This window comes from Balaenoptera ricei, chromosome 12, assembly GCF_028023285.1.
Source record: "Balaenoptera ricei isolate mBalRic1 chromosome 12, mBalRic1.hap2, whole genome shotgun sequence".
In the NCBI taxonomy this organism is placed as follows: domain Eukaryota; kingdom Metazoa; phylum Chordata; class Mammalia; order Artiodactyla; family Balaenopteridae; genus Balaenoptera; species Balaenoptera ricei.
This window is the reverse complement of record NC_082650.1, coordinates 72,083,667-72,111,184: the sequence shown is the minus strand read 5'-3', so window position 1 is coordinate 72,111,184 and position 27,518 is coordinate 72,083,667. Positions and strand designations below refer to the sequence as shown.

General features: G+C 40.6%; 1 long non-coding RNA gene across 2 annotated transcripts in view; it reads left to right on the top strand.

Annotated features, from left to right (window-relative positions):
* LOC132376400 (uncharacterized) overlaps positions 1–27,518 on the top strand; it is a 143,401-nt gene that overhangs the window by 13,909 nt on the left and 101,974 nt on the right. The window contains exon 3 of one of the 2 annotated variants that reach the window (XR_009506288.1): positions 26,903–27,021. This is a non-coding gene — a long non-coding RNA (uncharacterized LOC132376400). Of the gene's footprint in view, positions 1–26,899; positions 27,022–27,518 lie in introns of both variants that reach the window. The other variant, XR_009506287.1, reaches the window with a different exon arrangement.

Genomic DNA, 27,518 nt, shown 5'->3' with positions numbered 1-27,518 from the left:
CTGCTGGTCCATGGACCACATTTTGAGTCGCATCGCTGTAGAATATATAGGATAAAGTAACTGGTGTGAAAAGGGTTGTAGTAACAACTCCTGTGGCATTACAATTATTAAAGCTTTCGCCTCTTGTTAATTGAGCTGAAGTACAGGTGAATGACATGGTATAAGAACATTGTGTCTTCTCTACTTGAACATTATGGGAACAATGATAATCATAAGGATTATGTTGTTGGGTGGCTGCTTTTGACGTCATCAGAAGCCTTGCAAAAAAAATTATAGGCTCTAGACAATTGTTAACCTGTGTCCTGCTGTAAGAGCCAAAGGACCTCACGGCAGCTTCAGAAAAACTTTCATCTCCTGCAGCTGCGAGACTAACTAGGCTGAAATTCAAACATTTGATCTGAGTATAAGGGTGGTAAGTCAGCAAAGAAAACTAAATGTACAGCCTCAATAGTTCTTCTATATCTAACTCATGGCTCTGATAGGGAAAAAGTTAGGATCCTGAAAATTAGAATAAGAACATTTGTGTGCATGAGCCTGAGAATCATTAACCCCCAATTTCTCTTGAATTCTCTGGCCATTAGAAGCAAGTCCTTACTTCTTGCAGACACCTCCCCTTACCTGGAAAGTACTCAATTATATATCTTACTTTAAGTAGGTGCCTCAGAAGATGATGCTTGTTGTCATCAAGGTCTGCCCCTCACCATATTTTATTGCCTCCAGATAATAACCTGGGTCAAGTTTTAGCACAGGCTGAGCAGGGAAGTACAAGCCTGCTTCAAGAAGAAGCACTTACATCGCAAAAGAATTGTAGTTCCAGGATATACACACATATCAGTAGGAACATAGGAATACATTAGGATATTGAGGGGGCTAACTAGGGGTAGGTGCAATATATGAGTAAGAGAGAATTCATTGTCATGGGCATCTCACATGTGACTCAGGACTCAGTATTCTGGAAGTATGTCTGTTTCTGGTCTTAATAATTTGCTGAGATAACTCCTTGAAACTTGGACATAGCAATGGCCTACAGTAAATGGAACTTTCTTGGCAGAGGATTGAAGAAGTAGTCAGAGGGCTCAGTGTAGTGGAAATCTTAGAATAGATGGATTTACTGTGTGGAATACCTATGTTCCGAGAGAGGCAACAGAGAAAACCCCATTCTCTAAAACTGTAAGAAATGCACTGCTGAAGGGGACTCCAAATATCTTTGAGAAGCTTGGCTATGGAACTTGGATCCCCAATATTATTGGGAATGATGGGATTTTATAATAACAGGTGCTGGTGACAGCATTGGCCACCAAAAGTAAGGGGACATAATTACGATAATGGGTAGAAAGACAAGAGTGGCAACAAGTGAGCCTTGATTCAGAGATCTATGGTGATGGCTAATAGAGTACAGATTTCTTAGGGCTAATACAGAGGGGAAGTTGACCTGGGTGTTGATTTGTATATAAAAACACCTGGTACCCAGCAAGCAGAAGGTGAACGTCAGTTTCAGCAGTGGAAAAATCATGGTACTTTACCCTGTTTCCAGATATAGGATAGTTTACAGAGCCAGAGTATATTAAAAAAGAGATCAGTCCTTTTGAAAAAGAACCTGAAATGCCATCTCAAGTACAGTATGGTAGTGGCAAAAACAGACATATAGACCAGTGGGACAGGTCCTTCCCTTAATGGCCCTGTGGTCAAGGTAATTGTCCTCTGTGGAATACCCAGGCTTCTAAAGTACTGTAAAATATGAGGGCTGAGATGATACTAATACTAGGAGACCTGAAATACCATGTTGGTTGTCTGGGTAGAGTGGGGATTTATAGAGGTCAGATAATATATGGACTTTTAGCCCAAGTTTTTTCATCATGAGTCCAGTGGCTTCATAGATCCACCCTATGGTTATACTCCAAATATATACTTAGCAGCTGATAGAATTCTTACATAGAAGGACCCATTGAAAGCCCCTGAAATTAATCCCCTACTCTCCCTGGCCAGGATAAGCATGCCAGAAGGAGTATAACATTCTAAGAGGTATGGAAAATATTAGCAGCGCTATCACACACTTAAAAGATGCTAAGTGGTCTTCATCAGGTCTCCATTAATTTACCTACTAGACCTCCAGAAAACCCAGATGGATCACAACTGATGAATGTGGACTACAGTATATTTAATGTACATGTGTGGTAATGGTAGGGGGCATTAGTAGCTTCACTCTCAGCTGCCATGGCATCAGTAAGACTCTGACACCTAGTATGCAGCTATTAGTTTGGGGGAATGCTTTCCTTTGATCTCTAGCAGCAGGAAGAATCAAAAGCATATCATATAACAGGGATAGCATTATGCCTTCCCTATCTCCTTTCATAGATATCAGACCTGCATTGTACTCTCTCACTGCCTATTCCTGTTCCTTTTCCCTCTATCCATCACAGGCATTTCCCCTAATGAATAACTTATACAAATAATCCCATTTTGGAGGGGAATATTTCTTCAATGATCCAAACTAATATAAGGTGGGAGTAAGATTGATCCTATTTGCCATCATTCCCAGTTGTCCGTTTATGGAATTTCTGATTCCCCTTCCTGTAACGTTAGGCTCTGTCGAGTTATATTCCTTGGTCATAGATGGTGGGGTACTTCCTTCAGGGACAAAGCAAGATCCACTGAACTGGAAGCTGTGATTACCACTTGGCCATTTTGAATTAAGCATCAACCAACACAGTGACCCAACAAAGGCTGAGATAACTAGCCTTAATAACCATGAGGAATTGTATGGGGACTACAAAATTGAGGGTCTAGAAAAACTATGTCTGATGCCCAAGAAAATCACTGGATTGTATATTGGTGCTTCTGTGGCCAGGGTTAAGTGTGAATGGGTAATTGCATCAACCATGGCAAGACAATTTAGGGTTTAGACCCCTTGGGAATGATCATCAGCTTAATTCCACTAAGTTAGTACAATGCTGGCCAAGGGAAAGGGAAGTCTGGAATGAGGTAGACGAGGGAGATTATCCCTATTAACTATGGCTCCAAGAGCAATTGCTGCAGCATCAGTGATTATAGCTTAGATTGATAATCCTGTTGAAGTCTATTTAGGAGATTACAACTGGCCATTAATTTCAAGGATGAGACACCTTTTCTCTCAGGGAGGAAGTGAGGACATCTTGTTCTTGTATAAGATTTGGTTATAGTAAAGGGTGAGAACAGATCTGAGAGGTGCACGGGGTGAATTGTACTAGACCAGTTTGTGCACCAATCCCTATTTGCTCGACATTTTTATCCCCTGGGTCTCTGGTGTCGCTTTCCAGCCTGAGCAGCCACAGTGATGGCTTCCACCGGTTCTGCAGTTCACTTCATCTTCCAATACCATTGGTGGTCTCAGCTTCCCCTGAGGGGTGAGGACTGTTCTGAGATGCAGTTGTTCCCAACAGCCTCTTTGGAAATATCCCACATGGCTGACAACCACCTATGTGTTCTTCAGAGACTGGCCAATCTGGGTAATGCACTACTTAGTATTTGCTTCCTCTTTTTCCCTGCCTTACTTCCCACTTCGTGCCTGGGATTGCACTTGCTAATAGAGCATTAGCACATAACCTGCCTCAGGTTTTGTCTTCCTGGGAACCAGGCTAAGATAGCCATATGTGTACTAGGAAGGCTTTTAAGTTGTATTTTAATTATTTGTTTTCCTGTCTCTCTTCCACTTTAGATTGATATTTCTGTGAGCAAAGATCATGTCTTAAATCAGGGTTCAACAAACTTATTCTGTGAAAGAGCCAGATATTAAATACTTTTTGGCTTTGTAGTCCATATGGTCTCTGCTGCAACTGCTCAGCTCTGCTCCTGTAGAGAGAAGGCAGTCACAGTAAAACATAAATGAAGGAGCATGGCTGTATTCCAATAAAACTTTATTTACAGAAGCAAGCTATAGGCTGGATTTGAACACAGGCCTTGGTTTGCTGACCCCTGCATTAAATTAAAAGCAGCATGATGTGATGGAAAGAGCTAGAGTTGGCAGAAAAATAGATCTGGATTTGATTCCTAGTCCTGCTACTTACTGCTGTGTAATTGTGCAGGTTTATTTCTCTGAGCCTCAACTTTCTCATTTGCTAAAGCGGGCCTTGCAACATTTCACATTTTTGTAATAATTAAATGAGATAATGAGATCATTTTTGCAAAATATTTGACATAGTATAAATGCTCCATGAATCAAAGCAATTGTCTTATTTTATTTTATTTTTTCTGAACAGCACCTGGCATATAACCCAGAACATTTTAGGTATTCAGTAAATGCTGGTTAAAGAAATAAAAGATACAAAATCAGCAAACTGCTTTCTCCTCATGACGGGTTCCCTAAGTAGGCTTTCCTAACATCTTTCCTGTCCTTCGTATAAATGCACTGATTACCTGTGCGTAAGCTGTATACTGTACTTCTAATAGTAAATCACTGAATTGGGATTTTGCCATAAATCAGTCTCATGACTTACAGTTATGTGAGTTTTCCAAAAGTCTGATCACTAGAGAAGATCACTGATGTTCCCGCTTGAAGCTCTGCAGATCAAATGTATTAGAATATAAAGGCTGCCTGAAGCTGTTTCTTCTCCTCCAGATCTTCTCTGAATTTGAGAGAGCCTGGGCTAGTTTTGAGACTTGCAGGGTATAAACCAATAAAGTGCCAAATGGAGTTAAAATCGTGTGGTATATTTTAAATGCTTACATGAAGTAAAGTAGAGCTTTTAACCCTCAAAATAGAATGTATTATATTCCCTTTTGACTGTAAGCTGTCAGAGGTCTGGACATCAGGCCCATCATGACTGTGGGGCTGGGGCAAATGGACCTCGGGGTTCAACTCCTCTGAGCCTGACCCTGCTCAACTCATAAGACGTCTAACTTGTTGGCACTTTAAAGCATTTTTCAACAACTTTTATGCTTCTGAGAAGTAGTTCTACACTTCCATAAAGCGCACCTGGAAATATTGGTGCATTTTGGATAATAGCTCTCATATTTCAAAATTAGACCTGATAACTTACTCAACGTGGGATGAGAAAAACAGACGCTCAGCCAGAAGAAATTCTATAAAATGCAGTTTAGGTTGATATACCTAAAACCATGCATAGGTAATAAGTAGTATCATCCAACTTGGGGGAATATGTTTTGGAACTAAATGCTCTTCTTTTTTCTTAAGTTTAAAGAAATGATATACATAGGAGGCATTAAAAGTATATATATCAGTGGGAGCTTTTTATTGTGGGTTGGTATAAATTATCCTTGGAGTCCTCTAGAACTAAAATACTTTGAAATAATATTTATGAGTGTGCCCATGGCCACAAAATTGTGTCATAAAGACTATTAGGGACCATAGGCGCAGCATTTTGTTGTAGACAAGGGGTTCAGAATGTCTCCCTTGTGACTTTATACAGTTGAACATCCTTCTAGCTATCAGAATTCTATTTCTATTGACTGCTATTTATAGAGCAGTATATTGTGTCAGGCCTCTGCTATGAGCATTCACTTAAGACTCCTTAAGAATGGTTACCTAATAATTATTTGTGGAATGTTTTTGAATGGATACACTATCATATTTTATTCTCACTCTGACCCTGTGAGGTATGTATTATAAAGTCAACTGTGTAGATGAGAAGCTGCAGTCAAGTAACTAGTGGAGTTAAGATTTATTTTGTCATCAACTATGCTGAGATGTCTGGAGGGCCAACTGTATTCATTGTACTATGATCACTTTATATAAGGGTTTTAAGCATCTGTGGATTTTGGTATCTGTAGGGGCTCCCAGAAGGGTGACTAAGTGGGTAGCTTTGATCCAGCTGAACTTAAGTGGTCATGATATTGTTATTCCATAGTCTGTTCTGTATCAGAGACTGGGGAAGACATTGGTTTATGTTGTTTCTAAATCTTAAACCAGTGATGTTTCCCTGGAAACCTGGGCCAAGCCTTCCATGAGCAACTGGGAGGTGTTTAGATTGTATTTTAATTATTTGTTTTTCTGTTTTTCGCTATCCAAGGGCAAAGATCATGTCTTATAATGGGAAGCAGCATGATATGATGAAAAGAACTCAAGTTTTGCAGTTAAACAGACTGTCCCATTTTATGGGCAGTGAACCAGGATTAATAAGATGAAGTGACTTATCCACAGTCACACTGCTGTGAAGTGGTAGAGCCTGGATGAGAATACAAGTTAGTGTAGTTCAACAGCCACCTTCCTCCTTCTTTCCCTCCCACCCCTGAACAATGATGAAGGATGGAACAATGATGGTGCTGTTGTTTGGTCCTAATGTATAGTTGGATCCTTTCTGCACTGGTTAAGACATACATCTGGATTTATTGATGTCTCATATTTTTACACTTCAAACCTGGGCAGACTAAATCAGACAGTGGAAGCAGGTACAAAAGGGTAACCACCATATTCATTGCTGTGTAGAGATGTTTGAAGGTTCAATCACTTATGTTAATTGTGCTGTAATGCATGGCGTTCTATAAGCAGGACACTTGGATCCTGGCTGTAGCTTTGATTGCAGCAGCTCCTTCCAGATGGCAAGAGCAGGCTTGTGTGGCTTGAGAAGTAATACAAGATCTGACCTAAGGTAGTTTCTGAGGTTGAGCTACAACTGACCACGCTGCCGTGTTAGAGCCTTCTTCTCTCTGGCACACAGTAGACATAATTCTGTGGAACCTGGTAAAGTGATGCTTTAAGCGGAGAGTAAAGAACCGTGTTACCTAAAGGGACCTTTGGCAGACTCGGCCCCTCTGTGGAAAGTGAGCCAGGTGCCAGGCTCCGGCCATACCCCCAGTCAATAGTTCTGCTGTTGATAGGTCATCTGACCTTCTGTGGAGAGGACTGTGCCGAGGATTCCATCCAGAATAGACTGAAAGCTGATGTTTCAGTCTGGTTACAGAGCAGTGACTGCACAGACTGGTTCTTGCTGGGTGGTCTGGAGCAGGGTATTGTTCCAGTTCAAAAGGATAAATTGGAAATGTGCCTACATACACATTCATGAAACAGTCTAATGTGTTCTGGAAGAAATCGCTCATAGAGTGCTGCATTCTGAGGAACTGGTACTCAATCCAAACATCAACACAGAATATTTAAATTTATTAAATTATTTATTCTTTCATTCATCAAGTATTTATGGGCTGCCAACTGTGTGCCAAGCACTATTCTAAATCACAGAGGCTCAAAGATGAATGAGATACAATCCCTGCCCTTGAGCTCGCAGCGTAGTGGGGAGACAGATATATTAATGGGCAATGATAAAACAAGGTGAGAGATTATTGGCAAGTATAAAACTTCAGGAGATATTACTGGAGCAGCAAGAAAGGACCTCTAAACTAGCCTGGTGTGTGGATGGGGTTTCAGGGAGACTTCCCGGAAAAGGTAGCTCTTGTGTTGAGTCTTAAAATAGATGCTGTAGTATGCCTGGCAAAATATAGGGTGAATAATAGTCCGTGTACAGGAGCTTGGAGCAGTAAAGCACCAAGCAGCAATGTGCCTTTTTGGAGAATGTTGTGGAGTGTATTGCTGATGGAGCACAGTTAGGATGATTATAATATGTCCAGAAGGTAATCTTCTTTATCTAAAATCATACCCATATTGCTCTCTCTAGTTCTAATTTGATATGATCTATAAGTTTCAATAACTTGAGTGATAAATTAGAGTTCAAATGATGAAATTTGAGTGCCCAATAATCATTACAACAAAATAACAACATGTGCTCTGTTTCTGTGTGAAGATGCCCAAGGCTTAGTGGGAGACATCTAGTTTCTGCAAGGACCAGACTGCCAAATTCAACAGAAATATAACTGGGAACATCATCCCTGTATCTTTTAGGTTTTAATAGTGGCACTAATCTCCACCATCCCTCCTGGTATGTGATATTGTTTTTGGTTTACTGTCTTGGTCTTTGAGACAAGAGCAGTTTCAAAGGTTTCTATTTGGTCTTCCCTACTATGATAGGTCTTACTCCATAAGCTGAGGACCCAATATGGGGGTTACTTTAATTGCTTAACATGTCAATTCCAATTATAAGGTAGAGAATTAAGGAAATGACCACTGGCTAGGCCTCTAAAACTTGTAAGCCAGACTTTAGCCATAACTGCATTTATTACCTGTTGTCTATAAGCCCCCAATCTAGCAGGGGGACCATGATGATGCTTTGGGCCTCTGGGATTCACTGTCAATTCAGACTCTGAATCCAGTAGCCTCGATATGTCTGGGTATTCCCCTTTCCCCAGTATATCCAGTCACCCAAGTATATGCCCATAGATCCCACTGGGGAAGAACAGGGAAAATCATTACAATATGTCCTTATAGCAGTGTTGTAGTGTTCTTCTTTCAGGGGACCCTTTCAAGTGAAGGGATTCTGGATCTGAAAACTGAGCAAGGGATTGGTACTTTTTTTCTGATTGTAGAAGTAAAGCAGCATCCTTGTCGCTCAGTGGTCTATTTTGCCCCTACAGACGCCGCCATGTTATGTTAACCATCTCTGCAATTCCCCGTGCATCAAGACCTCTTGGCTACCCCTCTGGTCTTGCATGTAGTAATTATGGTAACTGGCTTCTGGTGGGTAAGTACCCCCATGTAGCCTCTAGTACTTTGGGGCTGAATGTTATTGAGCTCAGCTCTATGATTGCCTCCCCTACAGTGAGCCCAGCCTACAGAGAAGGGCCACCATGAATATTTACTGTTGCTCACACCCCTCCCACCATTGACATTTTAATGGCCTTAGTGAATGATACGTTCTGTTCTCTAGACTTCACTGTAGAACATAATCTTCTGGCCTTTTAATATATTCATCCCAGCATGTCCACTTCCCTTAGCCTCTTTATTTCCTCCTTTACCATCAGGCAAGGCAACCCAAGCATTTCCATTTCTCTCAGCATTGGCCATAGTTTTTTTAGAAGCCTCTAAGAGCTATTCTAGCAGTGAGTTTGTTGCATCACCTGGGATCCTTACCAAGATATTAAATGTAAATATACTGGCGTGGACAATCAATGTTTGCTCATTTAATCTTATATTCTGGATTATTTGATGTACATTCTGGATACTTGTATCAGTCTAGGTCTAGTCAGGAAATAGAAACTACAGTGTAATATGAACAAGGGATTTTTAATATAAATAATGATTAAACCATATAAGGGATGCAATAACTATAAGGATGCAAAAAGAACTCTAAAGGAACCCCTCGGACTAAGGAAACATACCCGTGAAAGGAACAGCTTGGAAGGGAGGCTCCGTCCCCAAGGCCAGGCTTCAGACCTCACTGTGGTAGGTGTGGTTGCAATTGATGGTTGAGATGTTTGCTGGGTTTCTTGGGTCAGAGTTGGTCTGCCGTTGTCAGGCAGTAGGACGTAACTCTTTGGAGTGTAGGTAAGCTGAAGCTGGTGGGTAGGCATGAAGACGGAGTTGGGGTGCCACTTCCAGTGCGATAGGGCAACTGCAGCGAGGTGGTCACCAGGCCCAGGCAAGGGCTGTGGGGTCACCAGTGGAAGCTGTTCAGGTCCATATACACTCTTGTACACCCGTGAGAACTCCCAGGCAACAACCGTACCACTCCCTATTTCTTCCTAATGAGATAGAGCTATCTTCCTCACAAGTAAAGAAATTCTCACCCTTCCCCCAAATGAGAAGACACACAGTTCCAACAGTCGGAAGGGGCTCTGCAGAACCAGCGTCTTTAGGGGCATCCATCCAGATGGCCTCATGCCATATTTCAGGGACTCAGTTTTTCCCAGCCAGTGTTCTTAGCCTAACAGAGTGAGCATTCAAGCATCTCTGGAGCTCTGACACTCAACTGTCAGATCTCTAGATCTCTACGATGTTGCTCTGCTGTGTCTGCTCTTCTGTTCAGGGGTTAAGGACCTCTTAGTGAGCTACCAAAGATATGCTCTGGCTCTCACACTCAGCTCTTAACCGCCTGTTAATGGCTCAGTTTCTCGTCATCCCTCTGTAGGACATCAAAACAACTTAGAAATAAGTAGTCACCTCCACTGTTCTTATTGTTACTTCACATCTTTCAAATGTCTGGATTGTTTAATCTGCAAAGATATTTCCTTCCACTCAGACATTTTCCCAGGTAACCACTAGTGAATTCTCTAGCACCTGAGCTGCCAACTTGTGTCAGGAACTATCTATGCTCCACTTACCATTCAGGATAGCATCCTTTTTGCCTTACTGTGACGAGTAAGCCAGTCTCATGTTCTTATCTTACCACCTGTTTCTCAGACCACCTCCAGTATCACTTGCATTAGTTCATGCCTACTGAGAAGCAGATGCCAAGATGGAATTAGACATGTAAGAGATTTATTGGGAGAAGGAGCTGGAGAAGGTGGGGAGAGGCTTCAGGCCACACGTAGGTCTGATATCTATGGAATGTGAGAGAGAAAGAAAGTGGATGGGAAAGAGGAGTCTAGTTTTGTATTGTGATGTGATTTCAAGAAAGGTTCATCCAGGCTAATGAAGAGTCCTCAAACAACACCACGTATTAGAGAATCCCCACATCTTGGCAGAACGCCTCTGCCATGCTCAGGCATTGCCTGGGAGTGGCCGGTGGGAAATGTGGCCTTGGTGTGAAAATAGTTCAGAGAGGCAGCAGGGGGAGGAAAGGCACTAGTCAATTATTCTCCCAAAATCAGTAAAGTTGAACAGGCATTTTCATTGCTTGCTTGGGGAGTCTGCACCACAAAGCAAACTTTCCAGCACTCATCAAGGGGGTGGTTGATGGATCAGGGCACTGAGAGCTTGAGGAGACAGCAGCTGTTTGCGTTTGAAGTAGCCTGAGTAGGAGGCATAATAGAGAAGGGACTGAGGCTTGGCAGGGTCAAGGGCTGATGGTATCCTGACTCACCCCAGCAGAGCTAGAGTCAGGCCATGAGCTGCCTCAGACTTTTTTTTTTTTTTTTAAACTCTTTATTGGAGTATAATTGCTTTACAATGGTGTGTTAGTTTCTGCTTTATAACAAAGTGAATCAGCTATACATATACATATGTCCCCATATCGCTTCCCTCTTGCGTCTCCCTCCCTCCCATCCTCCCTATCCCACCCCTCTAGGTGGTCACAAAGCACCGAGCTGATCTCCCTGTGCTATGCGGCTACTTCCCACTAGCTATCTATTTTACGTTTGGTAGTGTATATATGTCCATGCCACTCTCTCACTTTGTCACAGCTTACCCTTCCTTCTCCACTTATCCTCAAGTCCATTCTCTAGTAGGTCTGTGTCTTTATTTCCGTCTTGCCCCTAGGTTCTTCATGACCATTTTTTTTTTTTTTTTAGATTCTATATATATGTGCTAGCATATGGTATTTGTTTCTCTCTTTCTGACTTACTTCACTCTGTATGACAGACTCTAGGTCCATCCATCTCACTACAAATAACTCAATTTCGTTTCTTTTTATGGCTGAGTAATATTCCATTGTATATATGTGCCACATCTTCTTTATCCATTCATCCGATGATGGACACTTAGGTTGCTTCCATGTCCTGGCTATTGTAAATAGAGCTGCTATGAACATTTTGGTACATAACTCTTTTTGAATTATGGTTTTCTCAGGGTATATGCCCAGTAGTGGGATTGCTAGGTCATATGGTAGTTCTGTTTTTAGTTTTTTAAGGAACCTCCATACTGTTCTCTATAGTGGCTGCTTCAATTTACATTCCCACCAACAGTGCAAGAGGGTTCCCTTTTCTCCATAGCCTCTCCGGCATTTATTGTTTGTAGATTTTTTGCTGATGGCCATTCTGACCGGCGTGAGATTATATCTCATTGTAGTTTTGATTTGCATTTCTCTAATGATTAAAGATGTTGAGCATTCTTTCATGCGTTTGTTGGCAATCTGTATATCTTCTTTGGAGAAATGTCTATTTAGGTCTTCTGCCCATTTTTGGATTGGGTTGTTTTTTTGATATGGAGCTGCATGAGCTGCTTGTAAATTTTGGAGATTAATCCTTTGTCAGTTGCTTCATTTGCAAATATTTTCTCCCATTCTGAGGGTTGTCTTTTTGTCTTGTTTATGGTTTCCTTTGCTATGCAAAAGCTTTTAAGTTTCATTAGGTCCCATTTGTTTATTTTTATTTTTATTTCCATTTCTCTAGGGGGTGGATCAAAAAGAATCTTGCTGTGATTTATGTCATAGAGTGTTCTGCCTATGTTTTCCTCTAAGAGTTTGATAGTGTCTGGCCTTACATTTAGGTCTTTAATCCATTTTGAGTTTATTTTGTGTATGATGTTAGGGAGTGTTCTAATTTCATTCTTTTACATGTAGCTGTCCAGTTTTCCCAGCAGCACTTATTGAAGAGGCTGTCTTTTCTCCACTGTATATTCTTGCCTCCTTTATCAAAGATAAGGTGACCATATGTGTGTGGGTTTATCTCTGGGCTTTCTATCCTGTTCCATTGATCTATATTTCTGTTTTTGTGCCAGTACCATACTGTCTTGATTACTGTAGTTTTGTAGTAGAGTCTGAAGTCAGGGAGCCTGATTCCTCCAGCTCCGTTTTTCTTTCTCAAGATTGCTTTGGTTGTTCGGGGTCTTTTGTGTTTCCATACAAATTGTGAACTTTTTTGTTCTAGTTCTGTGAAAAATGCCAGTGGTAGTTTGATAGGGATTGCATTGAATCTGTAGATTGCTTTGGGTAGTAGAGTCATTTTCACAATGTTGATTCGTCCAATCCAAGAACATGGTATATCTCTCCATCTATTTGTATCATCTTTAATTTCTTTCATCAGTGTCTTATAATTTTCTACATAAAGGTCTTTTGTCTCCTTAGGTAGGTTTATTCCTAGATATTTTATTCTTTTTGTTGCAGTGGTAAATGGGAGTGTTTTCTTAATTTCACTTTCAGATTTTTCATCATTAGTGTATAGGAATGCAAGAGATTTCTGTGCATTAATTTTGTATCCTGCTACTTTACCAAATTCCCTTGTGCTTTTAATATTTTTTCTTTGTATTTAATTTTTGATGGTTTGATTAATATGTGTCTTGGCTTGTTTCTCCTTGGATTTATCCTGTATGGGACTCTCTGTGCTTCCTGGACTTGATTAACTCTTTCCTTTCCCATATTAGGGAAGTTTTCAACTATAATCTCTTCAAATATTTTCTCAGTGCCTTTCTTTTTCTCTTCTTCTTCTGAGACCCCTATAATTCGAATGTTGGTGCGTTTAATGTTGTCCCAGAGGTCCCTGAGACTGTCCTCAATTATTTTCATTCTTTTTTCTTTATTCTGCTCTGCAGTAGTTATTTCGCCTATTTTATCTTCCAGGTCACTTATCCGTTCTTTTGCCTCAGTTATTCTGCTATTGATCCCTTCTAGGGATTTTTTGATTTCATTTATCGTGTTGTTTATCTCTGTCTGTTTGCTCTGTAGTTCTTCTAGGTCCTTGTTAAACATTTCTTGTATTTTCTCCATTCTATTTCCAAGATTTTGGATCATCTTTACTACCATTATTCTGAATTTTTTTTCAGGTAGACTGCCTATTTCCTCTTCATTTGTTAGATCTAGTGGGTTTTTGCCTTGCTCCTTCATCTGCTGTGTGTTTCTCTGTGTTCTCATTTTGCTTAACTTACTGTGTTTGGGGTCTCCTTTTTGCAGGCTGCAGGTTCGTAGTTCCCATTGTTTTTGGTGTCTGTCCCCAGTGGCTAAGGTTGGTTCAGTGGGTTGTGTAGGCTTCCTGGTGGAGGGGACTAGTGCCTGTGTTCTGGTGGATGAGGCTGGATGTTGTCTTTCTGGGGGCTGGTCCACATCTGGTGATGTGTTTTGGGGTGTCTGTGGCCTTATTATGGTTTTAGGCCGCCTCTCTGTTAATGGATAGGGTTGTGTTCCTGTCTTGCTAGTTGTTTGGCATAGGGTGTGCAGCACTGTAGCTTGCTGGTTATTGAGTGGAGGTGGGTCTTGGCGTTGAGATGGAGATCTCTGGGAAATTTTCGCCATTTGATATTACATGGAGCTGGGAGGTCTCTTGTGGACCAGTGTCCTGAACTTGGCTCTCCCACCTCAGAGGCACAGCCCTGACGCCTGGCTGGAGCACCAAGAGCCTGTCATCCACACGGCTCAGAATAAAAGGGAGAAGAAAGAAAGAGAGAAAGAGAGAGAGAGAGAGAGAGAAAGAAAGAAAGAAGCAGATAAAATAAAATAAAATAAAGTAAAATAAAATAAGAGAGCAACCAAAACAAAAAACAAATCCACCAATGATAACAAGTGCTAAAAACTATACTAAAAAAAACCCAACAACAACAAAATAACGGAGAGACAGAACCCTAGGACAAATGGTAAAAGCAAAGCTATACAGACAAAATCACACACAGAAGTATACACATACACACTCACAAGGAGAGAAAAAGGGAAAAAAATATGTATATCGTTGCTCCCAAAGTCCACCTCCTCAATGTGGGATGATTCGTTGTGTATTCAGGTATTCCACAGATGCAGGCACATCAAGTTGATTGTAGAGATTTAATCCGCTGCTCCTGAGGCTGCTGGGAGAGATTTCCCTTTCTCTTCTTTGTTTGCACTGCTCCCGGGGTTCAGCTTTGGATTTGGCCCCGCCTCTGTGTGTAGGTCACCTGAGGGCATCTGTTCTTCGCTCAGACAGGATGGGGTTAAAGGAGCAGCTGATTGGGGGGCTCTGGCTCACTCAGGCCAGGGGGAGGGAGGGGTATGGATGAGGGGCGAGCCTGCGGCAGCAGAGGCCATCATGACGTTGCACCAGCCTGAGGCGCGCTGTGCGTTCTCCCGGGGAAGTTGTCCCTGGATCGCGGGACCCTGGCAGTGGTGGGCTGCACAGGCTGCCGGGAGGGGAGGTGTGGAGAGTGATCTATGCTTGCCTACAGGCTTCTTGGTGGCTGTAGCAGCAGCCTTAGCGTCTCATGCCCGTCTCTGGGGTCCACGCTGATAGCCGCGGCTCGCGCCCGTTTCTGGAGCTCCTTTAAGCGGCGCTCTTAATCCCCTCTCCTCGCGCACCAGGAAACAAAGAGGCAAGAAAAAGTCTCTTGCCTCTTCGGCAGCTCCAGACTTTTTCCCGGACTCCCTCCCGGCTAGCTGTGGTGCACTAACCCCTTCAGGCTGTGTTCACGCCGCCAGCCCCAGTCCTCTCCCTGGGATCCGACCTCCGAAGCCGGAGCCTCAGCTCCCAGCCCCCGCCCGCCCCGGCGGCTGAGTGGACACGCCTCTTGGGCTGGTGATTGCTGGTCGGCACCGATCCTCTGTGCGGGAATCTCTCTGCTTTGCCCTCCTCATCCCTGTTGCTGCACTCTCCTCTGTGGCTCCGAAGCTTCCCCCCTCTGCCACCTGCAGTCTCCACCCGCGAAGGGGCTTCCTAGTGTGCGGAAACCTTTCCTCCTTCACAGCTCCCTCCCACTGGTGCAGGTCCCATCCCTATTCTTTTGTCTCTGTTTTTCCTTTTTTCTTTTGCCCTACCCAAGTACGTGGGGAGTTTCTTGCCTTTTGGGAGGTCTGAGGTCTTCTGCCAGCGTTCAGTAGGTGTTCTGTAGGAGTTGTTCCACATGTAGATGTACTTCTGATGTATTTGTGGGGAGGAAGGTGATCTCCGCGTCTTACTCTTCCACCATTTTGAAGCTCCTCCCCCTGCGTCAGACTTTAGTGGTGGTTCAGGAGCCATCAAAGGTGGGTGTGAGGGCCTAGTACCATCAAGGTCTGGGCCTCACCAACGGAGTTGTTACTTTTAAACAGTGATAGAGAAACAGTCAGAAAGGCAGAATGGGGTAAGTAGTTTAAAGTTCAGTGTTTGAAATAAGATATACCTGTGTTTGAGTCTCAGTCTACTTACTAGTAAAATTGGGATAATAATAGTGTTGATCTCAGAGGAATGTGATGATGAGGATCAAGTAAGAAAATCTACGTAAAGCTCTTAGCACCAAACAGGACATGTTGCACTCATTAGATTTCCACTGTAAAAAATATTAAACAGTTAGTCAAAGACTAGCACCATTTCACAACGACACAAGTGAAAGAAACAGGGGAGCGGATACAAGAAAGATAAGCAGGGCGGTCAGAATGTTTCAGTGATCACATTCTGTTGCTAGCAGGTTTCTTTTTGAAATGGACAGCTCAGCATCTCTTGGTCCAAAAGAGTTCTTGGAGCCCAGTGATTGAATTTATAAGGATATAGCAGTGAACAAGCTGATTAAAATCTTTGTGTTAATAGAGCTTACGTTTCAGTGGGAGAAGGCTGTGTGTACCCTTGTTTCTGAAGAAACCCTCTCTGTCTGCATCAGAGGAGCTCTCTGCAAAGACTAAGAGTTCAGCTGGAGCAGGGGGGCTATAGGTGGATTTCAAGAAGGGTAGAGGAGAGAAAAATCCTCTCGCATCCTCCATTGGTTTCTGTATCACAATTTTCTTCCTTCTCTGTAGACAGTATAGTGGTTAAGTGCAGGAGCTCTACCCATATTAACATTTTGCCTTTACTCAACATTGAGTGGTTGTATGTCCTGGGTGTGTTACCGTGCTGCCTATACTTCATTTGCCTCTCCAGATCTGTTCTCCACTCTTCTCCTCCTTGCTCTGTATTTGGGAGGCTGGCCTTTAGAGACTGCATCACCAAGTTCCCCTGTCCTGTGATTTCTAGTTGAGTCAACCAATGTGATATGGTTTAGGAGATCAGAGAGAGGGGAGACAGAGGTCAGGATATTTATTCTCCTAGCCACCTGCCTGCCAGGTCACAGTTTGGCAGTGGCTGTGTCCTTCTATCAAAAGCTGTTGGCTGGTCTTATAGTGTTCCAGCCTGCAATAGTAAGAACTTCCTGATGGGGTTAGCCTCTCACCATTGCTTGCTGGTTTCCCCTAATTTTACCCACAACTTTGTAAATAGTCACTTCATTTAACTCTCTTTCTTTACCCCTTTTGGGGTGACATCTCTTCCCTGCTGGGGTGGATCTCAACAGGTACAATTGTTTCTCATCTCTAAATCTGTTCCCTCACTTATAGAATGGGGATAATAATGGCACCTATATCATAGAAGTTTTGTGATGGTTAAATGAGGTAAAATTCTTAGCATGGTGTCTATAACATAGTAAATGTTCAATGAATGTTAGCTGTCACTCTTGGTACTGTTATCATTATGATTATAATTTTTATTCAGGTCCTGGACATTGGGACCGAGATAAGAATGCTGAGAATTGGGCTTTCATCCAAAACCTCCACTTAAGTCAGGATACTTGGGTCCCATTAGACCCCATTGCATGATAAATCTACTTTGCCAACATACAACTCACAGCAGGATTGTTCTGATCATCATTATTTCTGAGTGCATTTAAAGGCCGAAGGTTAGTGCCATTACCATTTATACTTCCCTTGATGCAAATTAAATTAATTTAGAGAAGGAATTCTCAATCAGTAGCATGAGGTAGAGGAAAAAACCCTCTAAGCACCTCAAAAGACATTACTACAACTTAGAGAAGCAAGACTTATTTCATCCTAAATGCTTTATAATTCCTGAATATATATTACAATGAAAAGAAACCAATACCTAAAAGAAATACTGTAATTTATCCACATTATCTGTGTAATCATTCTAATGGTCTCATTGTGGCTTGGATCAGTTAGTATATTTTGTCATCGAGGAGATAATAGTCTTAATGAGGTTGGGTTGCAGATTTTATCTCCATGTAGTCCTCATAGCACAGAGAAATATTCTACACCATGATTGAAAACTGTACTCATAGTCTGATATTCCAGTTTGTAAATGCATGATGATGATCACAAGAGGAATGAAGAGGAAGTGGGAGAGGGTTTGGTACCTATTAATTTGTAGAAGTGGAAGAAAACTCCAAGCCCATGTTTTTCTGGGAGCGGGTAAATAATATTATTTTCCTATGCAAAAGTCTAAATTTTTGGTATGTGAATAGAGTAAATTGTCATGTAAAGAAAGAACAATGTAACTAATATACAAGTTTTAGTAATACACCCTTAGTGTCTGTATGAGTTTCCTTGAGCTGCCATAACAAATTACCACAAACTGGTTGGATTAAAACAGAAATTTATTCTCTCATAGTTTTGGAGGCTAGAAGTCCAAAATCAAAGTGTTGGCAGGGCCGTACTCTCCCTGAGGGCTCTAGGGGAGGATCCTTCCTTGCCTCTTCCTAGCTTACGGTGGGTGCTGGCAATCCCCGGCTGTCCTTGGCTTGTGTGAGCATCAACTCCAATCTCTGTCTCCTTCTTCACATGACCATCTTCTCTCTGTGCCTATGTCCAGATTTCCTTCTTTTTGTAAGAATACCAGTCATATTGGACATGGGCCCCACTCTAATCCAGTTTGACTTCATTTTCACTTGATTATATCTGCAAAGACCCTATTTCCAAATAAGGTCATATTCACAGGTTTTGGGGGGACATGAATTTGGGGGGAACATTATTCAATCCATTGTAACTACTCAAGGGTTGGTTCATCGCTTTATGACTCTTTTAGGCTTTTTTTCTTCTTCTCCTTTGATACTTGATTCACATCTTTTTAGCCATTTTTCTTTCTTTTTTAAAAAAAATTTGATTGGCTTATCCAGCGGAGAAAGATTTAAGTTACATCATTTTGGTGATTACACAGCAGACAGGCTCTGTTTGTGGGGCAAGGATTTGTCTCACCCCCCTCACTCCCCTTCATGGGGTGTATATTCATATTTTCACTGTCCCTTTGCTACCTGGAGGATTATTTGTTGGTGGGGGAAGGAGATTTCGGTGAATAATGAGCCGTCAGCAGGCTTCTCCATATGGTGTTTTACAGTCCATAGACTCTAATAAAATGCCTGCCAGATAATCCTGTTCTCTGTTGCCCACTCTACAACGTCTTCCTTCCTCATGCTGTCTTTTCTGAAGCTACTCCCTAGAAAACACCTCTGGCAAACAGACTTCCTTTTGCTCTCTCTTAATATATTACTTGAAAGAATCCCACAATTCTCTCCCATTTCCCAGCAAATGTATGTTTTCAATAATTAAACCTGTAGAATTTAAGGATTGTTGGGCAGAGAGGAAACATGGGAACAGAGAGATCTTCTGCTTTTCCAAGCCCTCTCTGCTCAAGCCTCTTCCTCACCCTTCCCCAAGTAGGAAGAGTTGCTAAGCTGACTGTTTAGAGTCCAGGAATATTGACTGGTGGTCTGATGATCAGGGTTACTGTATTCATGCTCATGCACCCATGGGCTTTCTTCTGTGCCCCTCCATGGTGCTGCTGGTGCAGTGAGAAGGCCTGAAGCTGTCTTGTTGCTCCCCTCAAAGTATGCCTGCACTTGTTGGTCATCGCTCTGATTTCTGTCCCATATGACTGGCCAGAGATGGTAAGAGCCTAATATGGGTTAGGAGTAGGGGTAAGAAGTGGCTCCACTTTGTAGTTTAGACTATGCTGCATACACAGCCCAACCGAGTTTTCACCTTCATTTTGCACTGGAGGTAACTGGGCAGGGCTAAGCCAATAAAATCCAAGAAACAACCCCAGCACTTTGCACTTTGCTTCCTTTTACCTGTGTGCGCGCATGTGGCACAGCAGGAACCTCTGAGGAGAGGTGCTTGTTAGAGCAGAATATGTATTTTTTGGATCGTTTAGCCAAATATGTCAACATCCCAGCAACAGTTCTAACAAGTATGTTACAAGCAATGTCTACATAAGAGAACTGGGTTTATTTGCTGGCTTAACTTATTCAGGCCATCCATTAGTTCAAATATTAGGAATTGTCCCCATTGTGGGAGCCCATAGTATGTCCTAGGCAGGTCAGTTCAGAGGTGAAACTATATTAGATTGTTACAGGAAGTATGAAGCATGTACTTCAACAGCAGTTTTGCACTTATTCATGGTGTTGATGTACAACGAAAGAGAATATCATTTCATAGTGGCTCTGACTAATGTGTTACTAGCTGGTCATTAGACCCTAGAGCTTGGATTTCTGTATAATACTTCAGTTTTACAGGACACAACACTCTAGGAATAGTGGTGTTGTTGGAATATTTTTTATTAAACTATTCAGTGACTAGCTTTGAGGTTGTGACAATATTTTAGATCCTAAGTCATTAACTGTATATATATTGGACTCTAGTTCTTTGCCTTATCATAGAGAAAGGTATTATAATTATGAAGGATCTAGTCTATGAAAGGTCTATTGCAGGATCATTAGTTAAAAAAGAATTTGGAAATGTGGCTTATTTCAAGTTAAACCAAAATATATATTAAAACCATTCAGATGCCATTAAAACCAGCAGGACTCTTAACCCTTTTAATGGATTGACTAAAAAAAGCAGAATTTTAAAATCCAGATATATACAATTTTGACACGATAAAATAACTGTTTGATCTATTTCTTAAGAATAAGAGTTTAATATTTTTAAGGAATAATAATTTTACTTATATCCAATTTTAGTCATTTGGTTACCCATTTAACATTTTTATAGTTCCAAAAGAACCCAAGCTGATATAAATAAAGATTATTAGAAATATATAAAAATAAAACTATTAAAAATATTTTGTCACAGCTAGGGTACAATTATTACCTGTATATTAGTATAATCATGGCTGACGGATATGATATAGGTAAAATTTTTCAATAAATTGAGAAGAAAGAAACATGTTTTTGTGGTGTGTTCATTCCAGAACTTGAATGGATTCTAATGGGACAAACTCCTCCTTGTTTTTTCCCACAAGAACATGAATAATTTTTTCTTCCAGTACCATCGATCGGAGATCCTTAGTAATGGCTTATCTCTAAGGCTATCTTTGCTGAAACTGATGTAAAGTTCGTATGTAACTTTTATTTCCAAATGTACATGTATGTCCCATGATGTGTGAAAGATAGCCTTTCTTAATTATAATCTACCTCTTTATGGCATTGTCAATAAACTTTCAGGAAATGGCAGAGTAGCTCCATTTTGAGTCTGAGGAAGCAACATCTATGACCAGAGTCCAAGAGAGTTCACTGGAGGTAAACTAAAGCCCACAAAAATTAAATACTTATCCATGGTGACCCAGAAAATCGTTAGGCTCAAATCCTCTGGCTCCTGAGACAAGCCCTCTTTTTGCTCTCACTTATGATGTTATATGCTTCCCTGATACATGCCTTCTGAATGTACTTCTCAGTGTGTGCTTTGGCATGACTAAATTAATTGAGGCTGTTACCTGGACCTTGAAAGGCACGTTCCACTTTGTGGAGCTACACAGATTCAGATGTAAAATCTGAACTGGGTCCTTAGGACCACATGCTGACTTCAATCCTTTTGGGCAACTTCAACTTAATATCACTGGAAATTCCTTGCACAGATCACGAGTAACGTGTGACCCCCAAGCTCCTCTCAGTTCATTATAATCTTTCATTTCTTCTAGAGCATGTGAACTGGATGGTTTTTTTCCATTTATGCTGCCTTATCTTTTAATCATTTAAAGAAATATTTAATTGTATGAAAATGAAGGTTGCTACTGAAGGAGAAAGAGTATTCAAGGAGTGTTTGCACTGCTTTTTCTTGGCTAACTTGCTCAAGGTGAGTTCACTGCAACGTTACCAACTCACTGCTAATGAGGTTGTCTGAAATCTGCCAGCCTACCCCATTCTTGCTTCAGGTCCTGTGCTACTGAAGTTTTGCTCATGGCATCGGCATTGTTCTTCCTTGTATCCATGACTGGGTCTGTTAAGACCTTTCATACAATAGCCTCAGAACTCTGGTTGCAATTAGAGTTTTGATTAGCTGTCAGTGATGTCATAGCCATGGTTATTTTAAATCCACTGTGCTAAGTGTTTTCCTTTTCTTAATGTACTATAGAAATTCCATTTCTTGACAGCAGTAAGACACTTCAGGCAGTGTGTTTCAGGGCCAATACTGCACTTCTCATGGAGTTAAGACACTTGGCCTTCAGCCTCATGACTTATAACACAATCTGAGTTATGCTATAATCACCCAGATATATACATGGCCTGTTGTGTTTTATTGCTTAAATGGAACCTGTCCCAGTGCCTCATCAACTGACAAGGTGGGAATACAGCCCCAGATGACTGTTCAGATTCCCACCGGGGGTTGCATTTGGTCAGATCTCCTTCAGCCTTTCAGGGGTTGCACTGAAACTGGAGGCCTTTGGTGCATTTACCACAAAACAGAAATCAAACCCTCCAGCATCTCAGGTCTCACTGCCAGACTGCCCAACTTAGGTTGCCAAATATCTCCCCCTCAACACATTTATTGAACTTTAAAACAGCAGAACAGCATTGAATGAAGTCCAGTAATTTTTATAGGATATATTTTAGTCACTAGGCTTTGAAGACTGTTCCAACATTAATTATAAAGTTTCTGTGTCTGGATAACCTATTGTTAACAGTTATTTTGCAAGCGCTAATGGCAAGATGGAGGATTTCCAATAACTTTATTGAGGAAGTGGCAATTAAAATGTTGAGCACTACAGGGTACATACAAAATAAAAATAATCTTGCAAACACGGCACTGTACTTCACGACAAAAATAGAGGTATACTCTATATTTTCAAATAGATATGATGATTTTGCACTTCCACCTCTTTTGGTTGGAGGAGGATCAAGAAGTTTCTTTTTTGTTGGTTTGTTCACTTTTAAAGTCAGCGTGAGATGCCAGTGCTCGGGGCTGGGCTGACATTATTTACCACAACGTCATGAAATGATTTTAAGACAAGTTGTCACCATACTTCTTTCAACAACAAATATCACTAAAATGAGATCATTGGCTTCGTGTGACAATTTATGACTCTGGAAATGCATGAGCTGTCTTTTCTAAAGACCCTCAAAGACCTCATCCAGCATGGTTTTCCCTCCAGAGCTCTCCGGTGTGACCACCCATCTTCTAAACTCACCCTACCACAGTCTTCCAGCAGCTTGGGGTTGTTCACTGGTCAGAATGCTGAGAGCAGCATGGTGGACAGTGGGAGGCAGCAGGCAGGATGGAGGACACTCCAGTACATACGGTGTCAGGGCAAGACATAGAGGGTTGAAGGGACTTGCCCAAGTTCACAAGGCTAGGAACCCGTAGATGGTGCATGTGGGCTCTGGGTCCAGATGTGTGTCATCTTCACCATATTGCTTCCAACCATTTTAAATTCAGAGTGCAAATTATTAATTGCACAGTCAAGACCCCTGGAATCAAAAGAAACTGATTTTCTGTCAACTTGGTGCAATTACATTTCGAAAAGGATTTTAGACCAAGAATACATTTGCTTTCCAACTTTACTTGGCTCACCACTTTCTTTTTTAGCATATCCTGATTGCTGTGTAACTTAGGCCTAGGTTTCCCTTATTAATTTGGTGAAATAATTTTTTACCTGAAGTGTAATCTATATTTTCCACTTTGGTTTAAAGTGGAATGTTTATCCGTATTGGCTAATGATATCAAACCATGCTATAATATCACTGTGTGAAGTTTCCTGCTAAAATATTTTCCTTAAGGTTATGCTTTTCTGGGATCAATATATACTTCCCCAGGTCTTCTTTTGTGGATTATATCTTAAAAACACCTTATCTCTGAAAGATCATAAAAGAGCAGTGGGATCAGGAATTAGCTATTCTTTTCTCATGCAAGAACAATAGTGAGCATAAGAAACTGAAGTTACCAGGAGTTTTCCACCCACTTTGCTAAATCAGAGGTATTTTAAAAGACATTTCTAAGGATCTATACTCAGAAAGGCAATAATTCTCATTAATGGGGTCTCTTCTTTTTTAACCCCTGTATTTGTGGAATTAATTCTTATATTTTCACATTACTTTATTTACTCCTTCTTATGAATCCTAAATATTAAACCAGATTATTAGATTACTCTTTAGCTTTCTTAACTGTTTTGTTTAACAACACATCAGGGGCATATTAATTTCAGTTAAATAATTCATTTCTAGAATTTCATGATCTAGCCTGAAAGCAAATACTTCTTTAGCCTGCCATCCTAGGAGAGGATTTTTCATTTGTTGACTTATTGTTCCTTATGAGAGGATTTATTATTTATTGTTTAGTGAATATCATTGGTTCATATTGGATAAATATATTACCTCTCCACCTTTGCCGCATAGGGGGCAAAACATGCCCATTTTTTCTTTTTATGTTCAGTGTGTTATGATGTCTTCATCTAGTGGATGTTCAAAAAAATGCTCATAAATGTGTGGAAACTGAATATATGTATTTAATCCATGGCATATTTCTTTTCTCTAAGAAACATATTCTTAATTCGTGAGTCACAGAAGCCATGTGTTTAGAAAAGAAATTATTGATTATATATGTGACATTGGAAAAATTTTCTAATTTTCCAAGTGATTTTTGAGACTGATAAACTAACACAACAGAGCACAGAAGAGGGCAAAGCTTCTGGATAAAAGCCAGTATCAGGGGTTGGGATGGTAAACTGTCAGTGAATTTCAGCATAACATTGTCACTCTTCTATTTTGCTAGTATACCTCAAAGAATATTTACAAAATTGATTTTGAAATACAAGGTTTTAAAGCTAGAAATAAAATCTATATGAATAGAATTTGGTTGCAAAGATGATCTTGGAAATTAGTTTTCCTGTTGGTGGTTGGGCCCCCTGGGAGCCAACTAGTGAATTCTTAATCTAAATTATATGTCAGGTCCTGAAACAGTTAACCTCCAAAAAGTGTACAGTTTATCCCCAGGATGGATATAAGTACTCTGCGATTAGATGGGAGTTATTACAAAGAACTTGGAATAACTGTTACCTATATAGGAGTCCCTGGAAAGAGCAGTAATTACCTGTTACTGACACTGTAAGTTTTTATGACTAATACTCCAGAAATTTTTCCTCTTGATTTCATTCCATGTCCTCATGACTCTGTAGCTGTTCTACCAGATATTAAGAACCAAGGTTTGGACTAGACCCAGGGCAGCCAATGAAAGGCAGAATCTTCTAGTGTTTGATGGTTTGGGCTTTGACAACTGATCTGAGGTTAATTGCTATGTCTGCCTTCACATCTTTGTGAATGTGGAAAATCCAGTTGTGTATGACTTTCTTTTACTATATTGCTTTCAGACAGAATGGTAAGACAATTACAGGGACTGAAAAGGCAAACTACATTTTCAGGATGTATTAAAAATATGAGATATCTTTTTTCCCCCCTTTTTTGTGAAAACCACTCTTTATCCCAATAACCCATTTGTTTCATGATCTTGTCCAATTATCTACGAAGAAAATTTTTTAAGGTGCTCCTATTGAAAATATGCCAGCTATGGAAAAGACTTCTAGATGATCAACGAAAGCTTTTCTTCCTCTTCCAGGCCATACAGCCAGATAACATTTTATAAGACTGTATTATACTTAGATGTAGCCAGGTGACTGATGGAATGAGTTAGAAGTGATGTGTAGCATTTCTGAGCCTGGTGTATAAAAACCTCCCCTGATAGATTCTCTAGGCTGTTTTCCTTCACGTGAATTGATTCAAAGGAATGTGGCAACAGCTTTGTGTTAAAGCTGATGGAGCCACAAATGGGAGGAGCCCAGTACCCTGAATCAGTGGCCGGAGGTGAGCCCCATCAAATGAGGAACACTTATCTGGCCATACATGAGTGAGAAATATGTGTTTGAACCGTTATAAGCTTTGGATTTGTTTTTACAGCAGCAAGCATTACCTTAACTAATAATCTGTGTAATTAAAATCTTGTATAGAATTTATTTTCTTTCACAATCTATTACTTATGAATATTAGAAGTGCTGTTGTCAGCTTTTAATGATGCCATTGTACATGAGTGAAACAGTTCACACTGAATAAATGTTTATCTGTTTGACCATATTGTCACTACCCTTATTTTTACTGTTTTCTGCCATCCCTGAATTTACTAATACACGAACAGGCTAGTCCAATTTCATTTTGTCTTTCACTGAGGCCACATATCCCCTCTATCTGCCCCCTGCCTCTGGAATTCTGCCTAAAATGAAACAGCAACAGAAGAGAGGTCAAGAACTTGGAAGGATTCATATGGGAGAAACCAGGTACAGCTTGATTTAATATCAATATTTCATATGTTCAGAGCGTGGAGTTTCAGGCTACAAGATAACAGCCCATCATTTTTATGCCTTTCCATCTGTGAAAAGCTGTTCCTCAAAGCACAGTGTATGAACAACCTAGCAGCTTTTCATTTTAGGCACCATATTTTTGGGGAAAAGAAAAAAGAGATCTTTTGATGCATAACTAAACTCAGAGGATAATTGAAATCTATGGAGTTTTAGGGCCAGACTCATAAAGAATGCAGATTTCCTCCTGAAATATATTGCTGGGGAAAGGTACAGAACACAAATCTTTAACATAATGAAAACTTCACCTCCTGCATATATAAAACAAAGGTTACACCATCTGCTATCTGCCAATGAAGAAACAAGTACTTTATACACGCTTAAGAGATAGTATCAATAGAATAGGAGGAGCTACAGGGATAGAGTAAAAATTTTAAAGAGGGTTTGGCAAGGGAACGGATGAAAAAGCAGAACATAGAGTATTTTTAGGGCAGTGAAAATATTCTGTATGATACTACAATGATGGATACACGTCATTATACATTTGTCCAGGACCATAGAATGCATAACACCAAGAGTGAATCCTAACGTAAACTGTGGACTTCGGTGACTATGATGTGTCAATGTAGATTCATCGGTTGTAACAAATGTACCATCCTGATGGTGAATTTGGTAACAAGGGAGGCTATGCACATGTAGGGGCAGGAGTGTGGATGGGAAATCTCTCTACCTTCCTCTTAATTTTCCTATAAATGTAAAACTGCTCTTTTAAAAGCCCTGAAAAGTTTTATAGGAAGTCAAATATATAATGCATTTAAATTTATAGGGTGAGGTTTTGTTTAAAAGGTATGAATAATAATAATAGTAATAATAATGATACAGATAAATCCCATGAAAAGCATTTTATAGCAAAGCATAAAATAAAAGTGGATTCATATTTTCTTATCTTTAGCAGAACTCCCGACATAATGAAAGACAGTAGAAGAATCCAGGACTTCTCTCCCTTCCTGTCTTCCTATCGCTCCTGTGATAGGAGTGAAACCACCAATGCGAACCTTGGACCAGGCTTTTCAGGTACCATCCCAGGTCAGGAACTTGTTAGGCAGGTACCTCGCTTTCCATTAAGGCAGGCAACCGTACCCACAACCTTTGAAACCCTGGGGAACACTGTGGCAACAAAAAGACCGATTAGTCTGAGGACAGTTCTTACAGTTCCAAGCTCAAAGATGGAGATTGTTGCCCCTTTTAGTGTACTTTTGCAATAACATTTTTCCATGGGAAAGGTCTCTCTTTGTGAAGTCAATGTGAATAATTCACCTATTTCATGATTCACATAGGAGCGACTTTTCCGAAAAGTAGCACTTTTGTTGAGTTGCACCTAAATCATAACAACATAAAAATTCTAACAAGAGTACATGTTTAACAGAATCATCTTTCTTTCATCACGTCTCTTCTGTCACATCTCTCACTGTATGAATTGTAAGCTACTTCAGTATGTTATTCAAGTGAATCATAGATTATCCTTTTTTAAATACTTCTTACATGTAAGGAGATATATCTCTGAGATATTT